This window comes from Vulpes lagopus, chromosome 4 (genome assembly GCF_018345385.1).
Source record: "Vulpes lagopus strain Blue_001 chromosome 4, ASM1834538v1, whole genome shotgun sequence".
Taxonomy (NCBI): Eukaryota; Metazoa; Chordata; class Mammalia; order Carnivora; family Canidae; genus Vulpes; species Vulpes lagopus.
The window spans coordinates 11,430,211-11,447,407 of record NC_054827.1 but is presented as its reverse complement, the minus strand read 5'-3'; the positions used below and the strand labels follow the sequence as shown (position 1 = coordinate 11,447,407).

General features: G+C 40.4%; 1 protein-coding gene across 3 annotated transcripts in view; it reads right to left on the bottom strand.

Annotated features, from left to right (window-relative positions):
- TENM3 (teneurin transmembrane protein 3) overlaps positions 1-16,654 on the bottom strand; it is a 609,811-nt gene extending 593,157 nt beyond the window's left edge. For 2 of the 3 annotated variants that reach the window (XM_041753665.1, XM_041753666.1), the window contains exon 1: positions 15,888-15,960. The gene's annotated coding sequence lies outside the window, so the exon portion shown is untranslated. Of the gene's footprint in view, positions 1-15,887; positions 15,961-16,415 lie in introns of those variants that run through there. The other variant, XM_041753664.1, reaches the window with a different exon arrangement.
- Positions 16,655-17,197: the final 543 nt, after the last annotated feature.

The window sequence follows — 17,197 nt, the reverse complement described above, 5'->3', positions numbered from 1 at the left end:
GAATTAGAATATACCCTGGGGGGATGGATCCCTGGGTGGCTCAGTGGTTTAGCGCCTGCCTTTGGCCCAGGTTGCGACCTGGAGACCCGGGATCGAGTCCCACGTCGGGCTCCCGGCATGGAGCCTGCTTCTCCCTCTGCCTGTGTCTCTGCCTCTCTCTCTCTCTGTGTGTGTGTGTGTGTGTGTCTATCATAAAGAAATAAATCTTTTAAAAAAAATGTTGACCCTGTCAAATAGGGTTTTTTTTTTTCCACAAAATATCCCAGTTACCTGACATCATTAAGGAATGTGTCTTCAAATACATTTTAGAGATGAGTCTTATACTCCTTGAAATATCAAAAAAAAATTTTTTAAGATTTTATTGATTTAGTTGATAAGAGCAAGTAAGCACAAGCAGGGGGACCGGGAGGGAGAGGGAGAAGCAAGCTCCCTGTTGAGCAGCAGCTCCACATGGGTCTCGATCCCAGGACCCTGGGATCATGACCTGAACCAAGGGCAGACTGAGCCATCCAGGTGCCTCAAGAATCTTTTCATCTTTTTTATATAAATGGTTGCAAAACATCACTGATATTGCCCTCTCTTCTTTAAGTGACTTTGGACCATCATGATGAGGGTTGACTATTCTCATCAGTACTTTTGTGCATGCTGCTCTGTGGATAAGCCCTTGCACCCATTAATCTTCCGGCTATCCACAGGCCAAAGCTGAACAGGGTATCTCAACTCCTCCACCTGAACTTAGCACTTATAATCAGTAACTTGGCAAGTCAGAGAATCAGGGTTGTTAAAAATTGTTCATTAAGAGAAATATTCTAGATGACAGCCCAAGAAAAGAGAAGAAGGTCTGTGACTGCTTTTTGGTTCTTCTCACCTAATTTAGGGAGCTAATATTGCAGCAGTCTGGCTGCTGGATTAACGTGCACTACTCTCCTGATACACACACATCTGTAAATCTCACTACATACCTGACACTACGTAATCCCTCTCTGTGCTTCAGATCATTTCATCTTCACATCCAACCCAGTTTTTGGTACGAAGACTAAAGTAGCCAAGTGGCACAGTGGGACTTGACTTTCGTCTCCAAATTTGACTCCAAAACTCACATGAAGCCATGTCAGAGAGCACCATATTCACCAAAAAGTGCCAATGACAGCCTCTCCAGTGACTGCAGCCACCACCACCGTGGTACCTACAGTGTACAGGGCAGGGTTCCAGGCTCCCGGCAATAGCAATGTCACCAACCATTGTTACAGATGAGGAAGTGAGGCTCAGAGACAGGGTGGCTCTCCCCAAGGTCACACGGAAAATAAATGACAGATGTGGGATTTGAGCAGGCTTCTCTAGTTCCAGAGCCCAACTCCTTCAGCACCCAACAATAAAAAACAGCGAGCCAAGGGAAGCTAAGTGTTCTTTTTATTCAATTAACGTAATGGGCATGACCTAATCCAATACGTCATCTTTAACTTTGGATTTTCCTGTCATATAGAATGTAGGATCTGGATTCAGGTAATATTCAAATGCTAGCAGAAAAACATATTAGCTATAGCTTGCTATTGGAGTGGCCCCAAATTATAGGTGTATTAAAGGTATCAAGAGCCTGGCACGTTCAGTCCCTGGTGGGCAGAAGATGGGCTAGGGAGGGAAGGGTCTCAAGTGTCTGAATGAAAGGTCAAAAGTGTGGGTTATAACCTCTACTGTCACTTAATCTTTTCCTGACTTGGCATGAACAATGCTTATGGAAGGCTCGCTGGCAACCCGAGTTTCTGTTTTAAAGCAGGAAAAAGTGTACTACAAACTGCAAACATGTTTTTTTTTTCTCCAAAATGGGTAGAAGAGGATGACATTTAAGATAATCCACAATCTGGGCCCAAGCTCTCTCTCCAAGCTCATCACAGATTTTTCCATGGGGGATCCTCTGCTCCATTCCTGCTGTTCACCCACGATCTCCCAAAGACATCATGCAGATCTCTGCCTCTATATCACAGGTTGCAAACTGGTGGCCCAACTGCCAAACCCAGCCTGCAGGCGTGTTTTGTTTTATCTGTGTGTTTTGTGCGTTGCCTTTTTTTTTTTTTTAATGAGCCAACATTTAAAAATCTAGAGATTTCACATAATTCATATTCTGGCATTTCTTGAAGATTCTTGCAATCTGGCAACACTGTTTCACCCCCACATGGCAACAACCAGTCTAGAGGTGTGACGTGGTATCTCCTTTTGGATGAGGCATGCGTCCCTTCAGTGCTGGGCTCCCATCACCCCGTGTCTCTGTCTCTGAGCCTATGCCAACACTATTTCTTATCAAACTTGCTCTGCTGTTTCTCTAATAGCATAGAAACATTTCTCTGCATGCATGTCTCTCTCAAAAGTGGAAAAACAAAAGACAAGGAGAACCACATATTTTAGGAAATATGAAAGAACATGTATCTGGGCAGAGGTGAAAATGCGGCACACAACTACCCTGGCCAATTGCATGCATCCACGTTACCTGTTGGGCATCACTGACACTTGTTTGCAAATTTGGCCTTGCTGTGGGTGATTCCTGTTGCTCCTTCCGTTTCCCTGCCTTGGGATCCCCTTACCTCTCCATGTCAACTGGTGGTTTTGCCAGAGATCTATAGTCTATGCCACCGTATCCTTTGCTCTTAAACACCGACAACTTCTTGTTGGCACTACAGATTTATCAGGAATCAGAGGCAATCTTAAAATAATAGAATATACACTTATGGAATTTTAGTGGTCCTAGGGGATGCCCTAAGTCTGGAGGGAACAAAGCTTTCGTAGAAAGGAGCTATTCTCCAGGGAGGGCCCTCGACACCGACACGGAGGGAGGGGGGGATTGCATTCCCACGTCAGTTATTTACCGATGGGCTCTGCAGGGCCAGGCACTGTGTTGAGAACAGGATGGAGGGGCCTCTGCCATCACAGCACTTTTGTGGGTGAACCTGCAACAAACATTTTGCCAAGTTATTCGACAGGGGAGGAGGCAAATGGCCACTTTTTGTTCTCCCCAGGTCCCTGGCTCTTCGTGACTGACCCTATTGGGTATCTATGGCCATGCCTGTGAGCAGAAGTATCAGGCCCATGTTCTGATTCACTCAGCTGTCTATCCTTTTAAACACTTGTGAGCCCCAGGGCACTTCTGTTGTTTGTCAATAGTTACGGCCTCGTGTCCTTTCCAACGTTCATAGAGTTTCAAGGCTCTGCTAACGTCTGTAGGCTGCAGGAAAGCTGTGTGCTGGAAGCCTTAGATTCTGTACTCCCTTCAGTTCCCTGGCATTTCAAAGATCCATGGGCTATTAGAGCACAATCTGACCAAAGCAGTAATTCTTCCAAACCCTCTTTCAGCTTTCTTAATAGCCTTAATAACGGTCTGTTATCTTTTATATCATACCTCAACTAGAAGGGAAAACTTCCTAGGGGTCTGAGATCATGTCTTATTTCTTCTAATCTTTCCCAGGACAGAGTCACTTGGACACAGAACACTGACAAAACACTTGGGGTTTGACTTAAATGAATCGGGAGAAGAAAAATACCTGTGGAAGTAAGGCACACATTAAAAATAAAGATAGACATTCAAATCAGGGCAGAGCTTTATGACATCTATATAGCCTCATAATTTTTATAGGTTCGATGTCTACTAATTTCTAATATATTAAATATAAAAGGGGAAAATTTTCAAGTTTTGACTGGTAAGCAGTGCATGTCCACCCCTGAACAATTCTCAAAAGCCTTCTGAAACTAAAGCACTTTTTTCCTATCTTGGCTTTATATTTTGAAGACCTTCTCCCACAAACAATACGCTTACATGAAAAGTAGCAGAAAAATGACAAACCATGGGTAGGTCTATCTTTTCCAAATGAAGCCTATCCCACTCCTCATCCTGCCCTCTTTGTTGTCCAAAGAATTTTCATCAGGCAACAGATATTCTCTAGAATCTCCTAAGAGGAAAACAAAAATAATTGTGTTTCTATGCAACATCTTTGACACCTTCCTAAAAGTAGTAGTATTGAACTCATTTTCTACACTTTACTAATCACAGAAAGTACCTTTACTTATTCTGAGAGCCAATCCCACTGTCCACAGAGATGGGAACGTTCCAATAGCACAAAAGAGAGATATTATAAATAATGAAGACAGGTTGTCCTTACAAGTTGACACACTTAACATTTCTTAGGGTTTATATATAGTTTCCAATTTGGTTCTATAAATAATATTAATGCAAACAAATATGTTGAATTTTCTCCAGAAAGCACTCTCTCTAATTTCTGCAGGGTTATATCACTGTACATTTGTTAAGTGCCCATGTGACATCAATCATTCTCCAACTTGGCACATCCAAATAAATGCAAGGGATTAATAAATCTCTCTCTACAATGTCATATTCTAATGGGTTTTTAAGAAGTGAAAAAAACTATCAGATTTTGTTTAGAGTTTAAATTATGACCATCACTGTAGAAATATGACCTAAAGAAATGTGGAAACCACTTGATTCCCGTGGTACTTAACTCCATAAAAATGTAGAGAAATTATTTAATTTTCAGTGATTTTTATGGCCAACATCACTGAAGCCAAAGTTGTTATGTTTTAATCTTTGCAATTCTTTCTCATAACCACTGACATGATGATTTAAAAACAAGTAGAATCACCCATGCACCTGTACAGAGTCCGTCCTGCTATCCTTTCATCTTCCTTTATAGGCATTTATAAGAAGTGAGGTGCACAAAACACATGTATTTGTAATTACACTTGCCAAAAAAAAAAAAATCCTCAAACAGCTGTGGACACAGCAAAGATTAGAATCTGATAGTGGCTTAGAATAATGAAGAAAGAGATTGTATGGGTTCAGCTACAGAGCTGATGAAAGATAGGAAAAAAAAAAAAAAACCTGCTCTTCAAAATCCTTAATCTGTTACTTTTACATGTGAAATTAAAACACATATATTCCCAAATTAAAAACAGGAAACATGATGACTAATGTTTTTCAACTAATTACTGTGCAGTGTATTAAACCCTGTGTTTTCCTAGAAATAATAAATTGGAAATTTGTACAAATATCTACATAAAATATCTTAAGGTCTTAATTAAATTCTTCTAAAAATCTTATAAAGTACCTGAAAACTTGGTTATATGTAGCTAGTTTCCAGACAGTATTTTTTATTTTTAAAACTCATATTTATACCAATTGTAAAAGCCTAGAATCTTTTATGAAGGTTTACATAATCAATTGTCAAATTAAATTATTAAAAGCGGTAATTTAAAATAGCTTTTCATAAATATGCTCAATATTTAAGAATAAAACCAATTTTTTATATTCATATCTCATTCACAATGGATACATATTTATGCCTGTATACAAGTTTAAGAGACTAATAACTCAGAACACGAATATTAACAGGAATATTAACATTATAACTTCTAAAGTTTATATAGTATGATCCAATGAATAAGTATACAAAAACTAGATTTAAATTGTAAAAAAAATTTACTTCTGCACTTTGCAATATTTTAGTAAACTTTGCCATTTTCAAAAGACTTTTAAAAGCTAATAGGTTCAGAAATAAGTCCATTTATTAAAGAAAATTGTCTATAATAAATTATGCTTTTTTAGGTATCATTACTAAGTCTTACAGTTAAAATGTCTTAATTAACCAATATTTGATATTTGAATAATAGGATGGACTGACCAATCTTTAATATAGTTCTCTGACTAAAAAAAAAAAAATCCCCTACAACATGACACATTTTTATTACAGTCTTAATGCTCTGCAAGAAATTATTCATTCTAATGGGAATGTAGTCACATAACAAAATATTCATTCTTTTTTTAAACCCATGATCAAAGTATGCTATAATATGCTCACTTTTTGCATACATGTTAGAGATAATCAACTAATAATATGTGATGGCTTCATTTTTATATGCTATTATTTCTGTCTCAAGTTGCTTTGAATATCACTGACACGGGAAAAGCTTACAAGGAACTTCACTCAGGCCACAGACCCTGCAGACTTGACTGAGTAGGTAAACCACGTAAATGACTGGGTACCCGCAATAATCAATTCATTTGTCATCTGGTATAAATGTAAAAGCATCCTTCCAAACTTTTCTGGCTTCATCGTAATCTTGCATCAAATTATTAACCTCTGGATTTTAGAAGTTGCATCTATTAATGCCTCAAGTTTATATTTAGACCAAAATTCTACATAAATATTAGATTTAGGAAAGGAACCAATTAACTTATTCGAGGAAATGAAATGATGGCCAAACTAGTCCAGTGCTACTTGATAAAACCATTGTGTAACAGATTCTGGGATCACAGATTTAGGGGAGAATGCATAATCCTTCATCAAAGAGTGGCAGCTTATCCACAAAGCTTCCTATTCCTGATGGGATATTCTTTTAAAAGTAATAACGAGGACTTAAAAACTATGTAACACTCTTCTACCAAAATTAGCCATTTATACCAATGCTTCTTAATCCCAAAAGAACCAGAATCTCATCCAGAAAGCCTTGAGATACTTTCATTTGGGGAAAAAAAATACATAATGTGTACTAGTAATTTACATCGATTCCTAAATCAAATGTTTATAGTCCAGACTTAACATTAAGTGATAATATCATGGAAGGTACTTTTTTGAAAAAAGGGTAAAAACAAAATAACAACAAAAAGCAGTCCCTAGAAGGCTTACACTGATAACAATTTCCAAGACTGAACTATTAGTACTTTGCGTTCTTCAACATTTAAAATTTTTAATGTGAATTTTAACCTTTTCAAAGCTCTAGTGGTAATTGCACGACCAATTCGTATACTTTATATCACATTCACATGAAATATGTGATACATTAATGATTTGTTTTAAGTAATTCAAAATTACCCTCTGCTGATAGCTGAATATAAAATTCACCCAGTTTGATAGGTTAAAATTCCTATCTGAAGTATAATACAGTTTTAAAAGCTATTTTCATCAGATGATGTGAGCAGAATGAACTGATGGCATCTCTTAAAACAAGCACTTGGTCCTCTCCTTCAGATCTCTCTTTTGTCAAAATCTCAGAAAACACCTGCACGTGGAGATGAAGTATGTCACTGCAAATACAGGTTTTATATAAAACTTCAAGTAAAGAGATCAGACTTCTGCCATGGCCCTACTGACTGAGGGCTGCCTCAACTTGCTAACATCATGCTTAAATGAAATGCAAGATAATATGGATTTTATTGAGATTACCTTAAGCCAGAATACCAATAAATGATGTATCTTAAAATGTGACTTTTATTTTACAAATGCATTCATGCTGTGTGACTTAAGGGAAAATAAAATAACATCAATGCATAATTCGTCTTTCAGTTTTGTAATAAAAAACTTTTTGGTTATCTGTGTGGATATTGCATATATATATTAATATATATATATTATATACATATATAAATGAATGGTTTCTCAGTGTCTAGACTATACAAGACGGGATACGCATTAAAGGATTTCTAGGATTTCTAGAACACCAGATTTACCTAATTATCGTACTTCCTATCAGGCTCTTCAAAACCTTATATTGGAGTTAATGTACATTTTAATTACTAATACTTTTAGATTTCTTAATTGCGGACTGTAGAGCATAATATCCTTTTAAATAAAAATACAAAGTTCGGATTAGTGGAACCATGTAAAAGATAAAAGCCGTAAGTGTAAATAACTTAAATTATTGCGATCTAATTACTTACATCATCAGTAAAACGGTATTTGAATTTGAAAACACAAAATGAAGACTTCTGTTTGACACTGCATTTTTAACCATAATATGTATTGTGCTTCAAATCCTATATGAATAATTTTACATTTATTTAATTTATAAATTACACCCTTTGCAATGACTTATTTTCCTTCAAAGAAATAACACCAAACATATACTATACCACCTAATATCATACAAATTAATACATAATTTTAAAAATTATATCATGATCAAAACACAAGATAGAAAACATTTAAAAATTTTTCTTTCCTGCCACAGCTGTAATTCTTAAAATGAGTAACAAGGGAAAAAAATCTTATTGGTAAATCAACTTAACATGGCAATATTGTTTACAAAATTTTTTGTATAGCCAGGTTCTCATTCAGAGATTGTACACTCTAGGGCAAAAGTAACCAGTAAAGGAGAATTTTGTTTCATGTAATTTTTGAATCACATGCAATGCAGAATAGGCTATTCTATCTGGCAAGAAAATGTTATAAGAGAGCATAAGAATTACTCCAAAAATGAGGATTTAATTCTGGTTTGATAGGTACACATGACCTATGAGTAAGAACTTTAATTTTTGTTTAAATTGAAATTTATTTTAAACATTAAATATGCTAGCACAGCTTCATTAGAGAAAGACTGGGTGAAAATGAAGATCGAGATATCAACTTAGAAATATATTACAGATGAAAAATGTCTGTTCTGTTTTAATTTGAATGGTAATATTCTGGCAAAAGTTCTCCTCGACCTTCAGCCCTTTCTGAATCCAAATTCATCGAAAGCTTTGTACAGCAACAAACATCTTCTTTTTGCTGGAAGGTATGTTTATTTTTTAGAGCTTTCTAATTCTCTAGCAATATTTCTTAAAGAGAACATGAAAGGATTAATATTTTAGTTAATTTGATTGTGTCAAGATATTCTCCAAACGATTATTGATGCCATCATAAAATTTAGCAATATTGCTATAGGAAGAATGTCTCATTTTTGTGACCATCAGGAGACAAAATGCGATGGTTGCACTCTAGCTCTAATTCCTTTTCGAAATTATAGTGAATCACTTTTCTGCATTTATTTAAATTCCCAGAGTAGTTATGACTTGTAGTATTTTTGTCTACATTTATTATTCTTATCATTGCACAAAATGTAAGCAAAAAATTTACCTTTTAAATATTCATCTCATTTTTTACTATAAACATAGAAAAATATAATAATACTGTTTAAAATGCTTTTTCGTTGTTGTTCTTCAGAGGGGGGGAAAAGTCAGATTTGCCGTTTAAGAACTATAGGTCTGACTGCTTTCTTGAGCTGGAAGTTATTATAAATTCTGAAAGAAATAAAATTTACAGCTGTCTTTTGGCTTTCATAATTATTTTAAATGACAAGCTCTGTGCCAGCTCTGTATAAAGGACCAGTCCCTTGCCAATTTTTTCCACCTACATGTTGAAAAATTTCAAAATCTCTGATAAAGGTATTAGCATAGATGTCACATTTTAAAAGAGCATTTGGTAGACTGAGAATAAACAAGCATACTTTTCAATAGGATCACTTTTGTAATTACTGAAATAAACATATCCCAATATTAACATATTTGTAAGTGCTTCATGCAAACCCATTAAAATACTTCATGCATTTCTCTCTGTAAATTAAGTTAATTTTGGTCCTGTCTCATCACTCTCTGCATAACATACCTTCCAACGTGCTGTCCCAGCATTTTAGCTCTCCTAAGGTAGTACTCTAGTAGGAAAGCCAAATGCTGGCCACAATAGGGATGCTAGAGCTTCCTGGGGGGAGGACCCCTCTTTGGAAACGCCCCTTTAATAAAAAAGACACCTCACTTCCTCACACTGATAGTGCGTCCACATTCTCATCATAAAATATTAGTTGAGCTGAACTGTACTCGAGAGAAATAATCCATTCTCTTAAAAGAATACCTTTTCTTTCTTCTTTCTTTCTTTCTTTCTTTCTTTCTTTCTTCTTTCTTTCTTTCTTTTTTTTCTCTAGAAAAAGCAAGGACCACAATTTCATGTCATCCTACTCTTCAAAAGTGGTTCGGAATCTGGCTGAAGGCAGACAGTCATTACCAGGCTGTTATTTCTTGCTAAATTATGGCAATCTGAAGAGGAATTATCATAAGATTCTGGCAAGTATAACTAATAATTGAAGAAATGACAGAATGACTAAAATATACTGATTATGAGCCGTATCTTCAAAGATAAGTGACCTTGTAAGTCACCTCCTAAATGATCATTTAAAATAACCAGACTGTTTATTTTTTAAGTGTCTCTATAAATTTGAGAATTAGAAAATTATAATTTGGTGTTCAGTCCCATATACAAAGAAAATATAAGGTAGAACTGTTAACACATTTTCTTTTTCACTGTAAATATGAAGTACTATATACAATATTTGAAATTTGATTAGTTTTTAGAAACTGGTGATGTTTATATTCCTGGATCTAAAAATGCAAATACTTAAAAGTGAAAAAATTTAGAAGTTAATTTTCTTCTGTACTTACCCAATTAACTTGCAATGACCAAATTTGCCCTTTATAGATCGCTTTTCCTTGTAAACACAGTGCTACACACAGAAGCAGCTCAAAGGACCATCACTTTTTATAAAAGATATTCATGTTCATATTCTCTCCTCTTCCTCTTCTTCACTCCTCCTCCCTCCTCCTCTTTCTCTCTCTGTATCTTCCTTTGGTTTTGAGGCAGAGACCCAGTAGATCCAGTTATAAAATAGCTGCTTATTATTAAATAATATGACCCCGCCCCAGGGCAAACCAAATCACGGCATCCCACTCCTCCCCAACTTCTGTAATTGAAAGTAAAAAGTATTCCACGGTACCGGAAAACGCTTTCTCACAAACAGCATCTCACAATAACTTTTGTATAACTGAACATACAAGGGTGAATATATGCACCCGTTTTTCTCAAAATACTCCATTTGCAAAAAAAGAATCATCTCTTTTTTGTATGTTCCACAGGAAAGCAGAGATGACTACAGATGTGGTTTTGGAAAATGATTTTTAAAACTGCCATCGCTCCATAAGCGATCATCAACTCCTTAACTTATAGGAAAGAATATAACCATAGTTGGGTAATGTGACACACGGTACTCAACACAGGCTCCTAAAACATTAAAGCCATCTATTACCTCCTTGAAGTCTTGGAACTCAGTTAAGACTGCCACCTATCACAAACTTGTTTGAAAAGTCAATGCTACCCTAGTGCTAGGTCTTCCAGCAGAGTATCAACGGGCTACTAAGGTCTCCTTTTTATTATTACTATAATAATTATCATAATCATTATTATATGATATGGTTGCAATCCTATACTCACGACCTGTGAGTACATTCTATGATACTGACAGTCATTTGCTCGGTGACTTATTTAAAGTAGAAAGAAGCAGGTTTCAGTGGATTACTATCTTTTACAGGAATCCTACATAGCTGTTCTAACTACCCAGTCACCTGAGTTATTTAATCAAAATCACACACACACACACAAAAATCAACATTCTTTCTAATGAAGGAATCCTATTGTGGTTTTGGTGTTTGACGCATCTATATATCTTAGAACATGTTTCTGTATTTTGAAATTTATATTCTAATGGATGGCTAAAATAATGCTTTGAAAATGATATTTTAAGTACATTATTTTAATGTTTCAAATTGTTTTAAATGAATGTTTTTAACTGGAATAACACTAATTCAGTGTACATAATCTATCATTACAGTGAAAAAAATTAAAATATAATAAACATATTTCCTACCAAGTCATTTTTTTTCCCCTGAAATCAGAAAACACTGTCACTGTGGGAACTTTATCTTCACTATAAAGCAGTCACATCTTTATTTAAAAATCCTATAGATGATGGCTATCTTAGAATACTTATCTATATTATTCTTATATTCTGTGCTTTTAGTATCTTAATTTACCGAGACTATAAGCATACATCACAGTAAGCAATGCAATATGGACCAAAGTCCAAGAAAATATTCCCGTGGTCTCTCGGAAGAGAAGATAATGCTGATAAAGTTGAGACCAAACACAACCAAAGTACAAATGCAAACATCACCGTAGGGATGATAATATTCACCATCTTTCTAGATTTCCAAAGAGGGTAAAGAATTACCTCCACATGCGTTATTGTCAGGATTACAGGGGGAGGATTATACCTCCCCCCTTACAAAATAAAGTTATAACACATGTGCAAGATGTAGAATTCTATAATTCTAAGAATTCCTCGTAAAACTCAACTAGAATATTGATATAAACAAAAAAGGAAATAACCTAGTTGCATAATGTTTACCATTTACGACTCCAAAAGACCACAAAGCCCTTAGATGAACAAGAAAATACACCTGAGGCATATTGTATCTGGAGAAAAAAAAAAGGCTATCGTAGTTGAATATGCATTAATGAATTGTTTCCTCATGTTTTATATAATTCTTAGAGAAAGTTCAAATTAAGTCCCCAAAAGGATGTTTTAATTATAAGAAGCAATATTTTAAAACTCATACAAGCCATCACACTTGTTTGGAAACAAATGACTTCTCAAGATGTAGAAGTATTACTATCAATCACCAACAAGTTAATTCTACATAATAAGGCAGGTTTGGATGCAAACTGACCCACTGTGGAATGCTGTATCTAAAATTGATTACAACAGCACTCAAAATGAATGCAGCCCTCTAAACCACTTCTTTGCTCAGAAACATTAATCTCAATTAGAAGGAGAGCTTCATAATGGTAATGCTTGGTATAAAAAAGTATGAAATAAATCAGTTTTTATAAGACACAACAATTAATCAGTTTTGAAACTTATAAGTTTTTTTTTAAGTACAAAATATCCATCAGGATTCTTAAAACATCTGCTCTCTCCAAAATAAGTCTTTGAATGTGTTCTGAAAGAAGCTTAGATGACATAATTTTTTAAGAGTCAGTTACTAAAACTTTTGAGTAGCATAACATCATTGTGCTATCTTTTCGGTACAGTTCTTTATTTTGAATAAAGGGGGTTAAGTTCTCCTCCAGACTATCCTTCCACTGCATGAAACAAATATGAACAATGGCTTTAGCTGCAAATTCAAAGGGATACACAACTGGGTGTGGATCAGAGTAAAAGTTTGATAGCAAATTACCGTATGCTTTGCTGATATTCTCAATGGAAGTAAAGAAAGTGTGTTCTGAAAGTCCAAATCCATTCGGCTATCAAATAGAACACGGGGTAGAGAAGCAATGTGTCACTGAACATGCCTAACAGGTTTCTACAAGCACATCTTCAGGAATAGAGTCGACAATTTATTAACACTGCTGAATACCCTGATTCACGTAAGTATAATACCTTGAGGACACTCCTCAGCTGCCCAGAAATAAAAATTTTACAGGGATAAATAGAGCTTAAATCAAAGGAGGTAATCTATTTATTAAAATGATCAATATTAATAAACAAATAAAGTTGCATTTACGACGCTTTTATATTAGACTATGAGTATCATCGGGACTCATTCCCCAGCACCATTGTACGCAGGACAAACTTGAGTATTTCCAAACATGCTTTCACAGCTATTGCAAAAACATCATTTTTTGTCCATCGAGCTCAAAGTTGATCAAGTATTCCTGATAGGTCATTCTAACTCACAACGATGGCCATACACTTTTGCCTGGTGTCTTATTTGCTTGACTCTCTACAAAGAAAATAATTTTAACTCTTGGCTTTCAGAAGCAAAGCTAAGAAAGAGTAGCTGGAACTTGCTAACTGGATCATTATTGTTTGGGTAGGGTTTCTTTCAGAATAAATTTGAAACTTTTCACTCTATTTAGGTGCTTTCTTCTATTCGAAGATAAGCATCCTTATCTTTCTTTGTCTTCACCCTAATAAAGCAGGTTCTTTTTTCTAACCTAAAGACTCATGACACACCTACAAGATCATAGTAAGCAAAGCCTGTGTAATTTACCTAAAACATTACTTTCTAGAAAAAAAAAAAAACTCAGCCATACAAAATGATTCAATTTGGAAAGAAAAAAAATAGTCAGAATTCTACTATAATTTTATCTGCTTTATTTCACAAAATTAAGAAATCCTCATTAGGGTCGATACTCCCTGTCTATGAGTTGCTAACATTAATGCTGTTGGCACAGGATACTAATATGTGTTTTTCAAATATATAAGCACTGGCATAGTTATTAGTACATAAATGTGTTTTCATAAAAACTGTGTAGTATATGCAAAAATATACTTGTCTTACTTGAACAACTTTCTCTCATAACATACATCCTTTTTAAAATTGTCTAAAATATTCACCACTAGCAAAAAAAAAAAAAAAAAAAAAACGGTACCTTTGAGTAAGAAGAATACAATTCAAATAAGAGAGAAGGCAAATTGTCAAGGAAAATGCAACAGGAAGAGAGAGATACATTCAATCCTGAAATACACAATAGAATAACTTAACTAAACTCATTATAAACCCCTATCTTTGAAGAATTTAGGAATAATTTGTGAATGCCATGACATTTTAAAGTGGGATTAGCAAGTCTTATTACTGAACTAACCTCTCACTCTTAGAGCAAGAATTAAATATTTGCTCTGCATTTAGAATCACAAATCGAAAGTTTCTCGGCTCTTAGAAGAATTTCAGATACTAAGAAATAAAGGCTAGAAGTTTTAGATCATTAAGAATGTATGAAGGAGTGCACAAAGCAAGACCGTTTGTGTCTTGCTTGTGTAAAAATGTCTGTGTCAACTGCAATATTGAAATCTTTGAGTTTTCATTATACTCTCTCAATTCTAAACTCTGTTCCTCATGTGCTAGCTAGAGAGACCAAAAATACTTGAGCAGGTAGGCAACCGTGTGGAGGAGGGCATGCATCGGATCTGAAACACATCCACTGAAGGAATCAAATGGCAAGTTCTGCCAAGCTGCAATACCGCCTTTTGGGGGTACGCTTCCAAGCTTCCCAAAGACGCCAGTCCTGTCTTTTTGTTTTGTCTTGTTTTTGACAACAGAAAGGAAAGGTAACGCTTGAACCCATTTCTGCTTCGAGGGAAAAGACCACCCAGTGGAATCTGCTAGAGCCTACAAATGTTTGACAAATACATTGTCACAAGATAAGAAGCAAGAGTATCGGGAAGAGGCAGCCCGGGCTCTCCGGGACCCCGCGGCCTGGGGCCCTGCGGGAAGCGCTCGGACAGCTCTCGCTCGCCCCTTGCCCGGCTCGGCGCTTGCCCAGAAGTACCTGGAAACTTTTCTCCAGCTCTGAATCCTCGGGACTTGAGAAAACACCTGCCTCTGCTGCTGCTGCTGCTGCTGCTGCGCGGCCGGATTACCTGCCACCCTTTCCCCTCAATAGCTCAGCAGCAGGTCACCACTGCAAGTCCCGGGAGGGTGCGGTGCCGAGCGTGGACTCCACCTGCACGGAGGAGGGTGCTGAGCGGGGATCACCGCGGTCCACCTCCACGGAAGACACGTGAAGCTCCTTCCAACGCGGCGCGAGGCTCGCCCAGCCCGAGCTGGGGCGCAGGTCCTCGGGCCTGCGGGCGCCCTGCGTGCCCACCCCAGGGGGTCCGCCTGCCTGCGGCCCCAGCAGAGTTTCCAGGCCAAGTCCCGCCGGGCTGCGCGCCCCCCGCCTTCCCAGCTCGGCGGCCCGCGACTTGGAGAAGCCCCGCGTGCACCGCCCCGCAAAGCGCCCACACTTCGGGGCTTCCCGCTCGCTGGGAGCCCCCCGGGGTCTCCTCGGGCAGCTCCTCGGAGCACGCAGCGCCCCGGGGCCGGACCCCCCTCCGGGCCTGCCTTCCTGGGGGAGGGGAGGGGGGACCCGCGAGCCCGGGGCTCCCCGGAACCGCCGCGCCGAGCCCCGAGCTCCCACCTGAGCCGGCGGCCCGAGGTGTCAGACGCGAGGGGGGGGGGGGCCGGGGAGGCCGGACCCGGGCAGGGCAGGGCAGGGCAGGGGAGGGCAGGGGAGGGGAGGGGAGGGGGCACCGCGCGCCCAGGACGGCTGCTCCCGGGCCACCCGCGCCGGCCGACCTGCCCCCCCACCCCCGGGCAGCGCGGGGTCCCCGCCGCTGCGCCCCCGCCCCCCGCCCCCCGCCCCGGGCGCCAGGACCCCGGGAGCAGGCGGGAGGGCGCCCCGGCGCCGGCGCCCACTTACCCGCTCGGCGTCCCCGGCCGCGGCCGCCGCGTCCACCGAGCCGCGCGCCGCACTTGGCCACATTCAAAGGAGCCGGCGCGGGGGGAGGGGGCCGCGGCGGAGCGGAGCGTGGGAGCGGGGCGGGCGGGGGCGCGGCAAGTGTTACAACTTCCCTCCCGGCCGCGGGGGCAGGGCGGCGCGCGGGAGCGCCAATGAGTTCACTTTCTTTTCCTCCCGGCGCGCTCTCCGCCCCCTCCCCCTCCCCCCTCCCCCTCCCCCCTCCCTCTCCCTTCCCGCCGGGCCCTCGGAGCCTCCAGCTCGGCCCCCCCGGAGGCCCGGCCCGAGTTTGCGGTCCTGGGGGGCGAGGGAGGAAGAGGAGGAGGAGGGGGAGGGGGAGGGGGAGGGGGGGCGAGCAGGCGAGGGCGCCGCGCCGGGCAGCAGCATCCAGGACCTTAATCGTGTGACCCGGGCGCGGGGGCGGGGGGGGGGCGCGTCCACGTGTCCGCGCGTGTGTGCGCGTGTGCGGGTGTGCGGCGGCGAGGAGCCTACCATGCGCTTCCCCGTGCGGATCGGGGAGAGCCCGGCCACGGGCGAGCTGGACCCGGCTCTGATCATTTACGATCCTGGGCGCCTCCGCTCCGCCACTTGCCAAGGTGACAGGTACTTTATCTCTTCTTCTTTTTTAATTCCAAAAAAAAAGAATTGAGAGGAGACCGAGATTCCCCCGCTTGCTGCCTCTTGCTGTCAAATGGGATTTGCCGGACTGAACCACGGCGCCGCCCCTCCCTGGCTCCCCCTCCCCCTCCCCCTCCCCCCCTCCCCCCTCCCGGCCGCGTCGGGCGCGGGGAAGCTCCGAGGCCCGCGTGCTGCGGCCAATCAGGGCATCTACTACCCTCGCCGCGATTTAGGGGTCATCCGTGAATAACACTTCACGCTGATGAATGGCTCTTGCCGGCTGGCGGCCCTGAGGAGGGGTCGGCCCGGCGCTGATTGCAAACACTGATGAACTTACATCCACGCGCACCCACGAAGTGCAGGGGGGGTACGTGCGTGGGGGGGGCTGGGGGAGGGGGCGGGTCACTCCGTGCTTCGGACCCAAGTGGAGAAACACTCCCCGGTGCAATCAGACCTCGAGCCTTATAGGACAAGTACTTTCTTGATCCCTCCGCAGGGTGGGCAGTGCGGGTCAGCGGAGTCACCCGAGGAGGTAGGAGTGCGGGACGCTGCGGGGAAGATGGATTCGAGGCCGAAGGGTGCAATTAAGGATCTCCACCCGGGAGGCGGCCGGTCCTCTACAGGAGGCTCTGAAAATGCCCCGCGCCTTTGCCTTC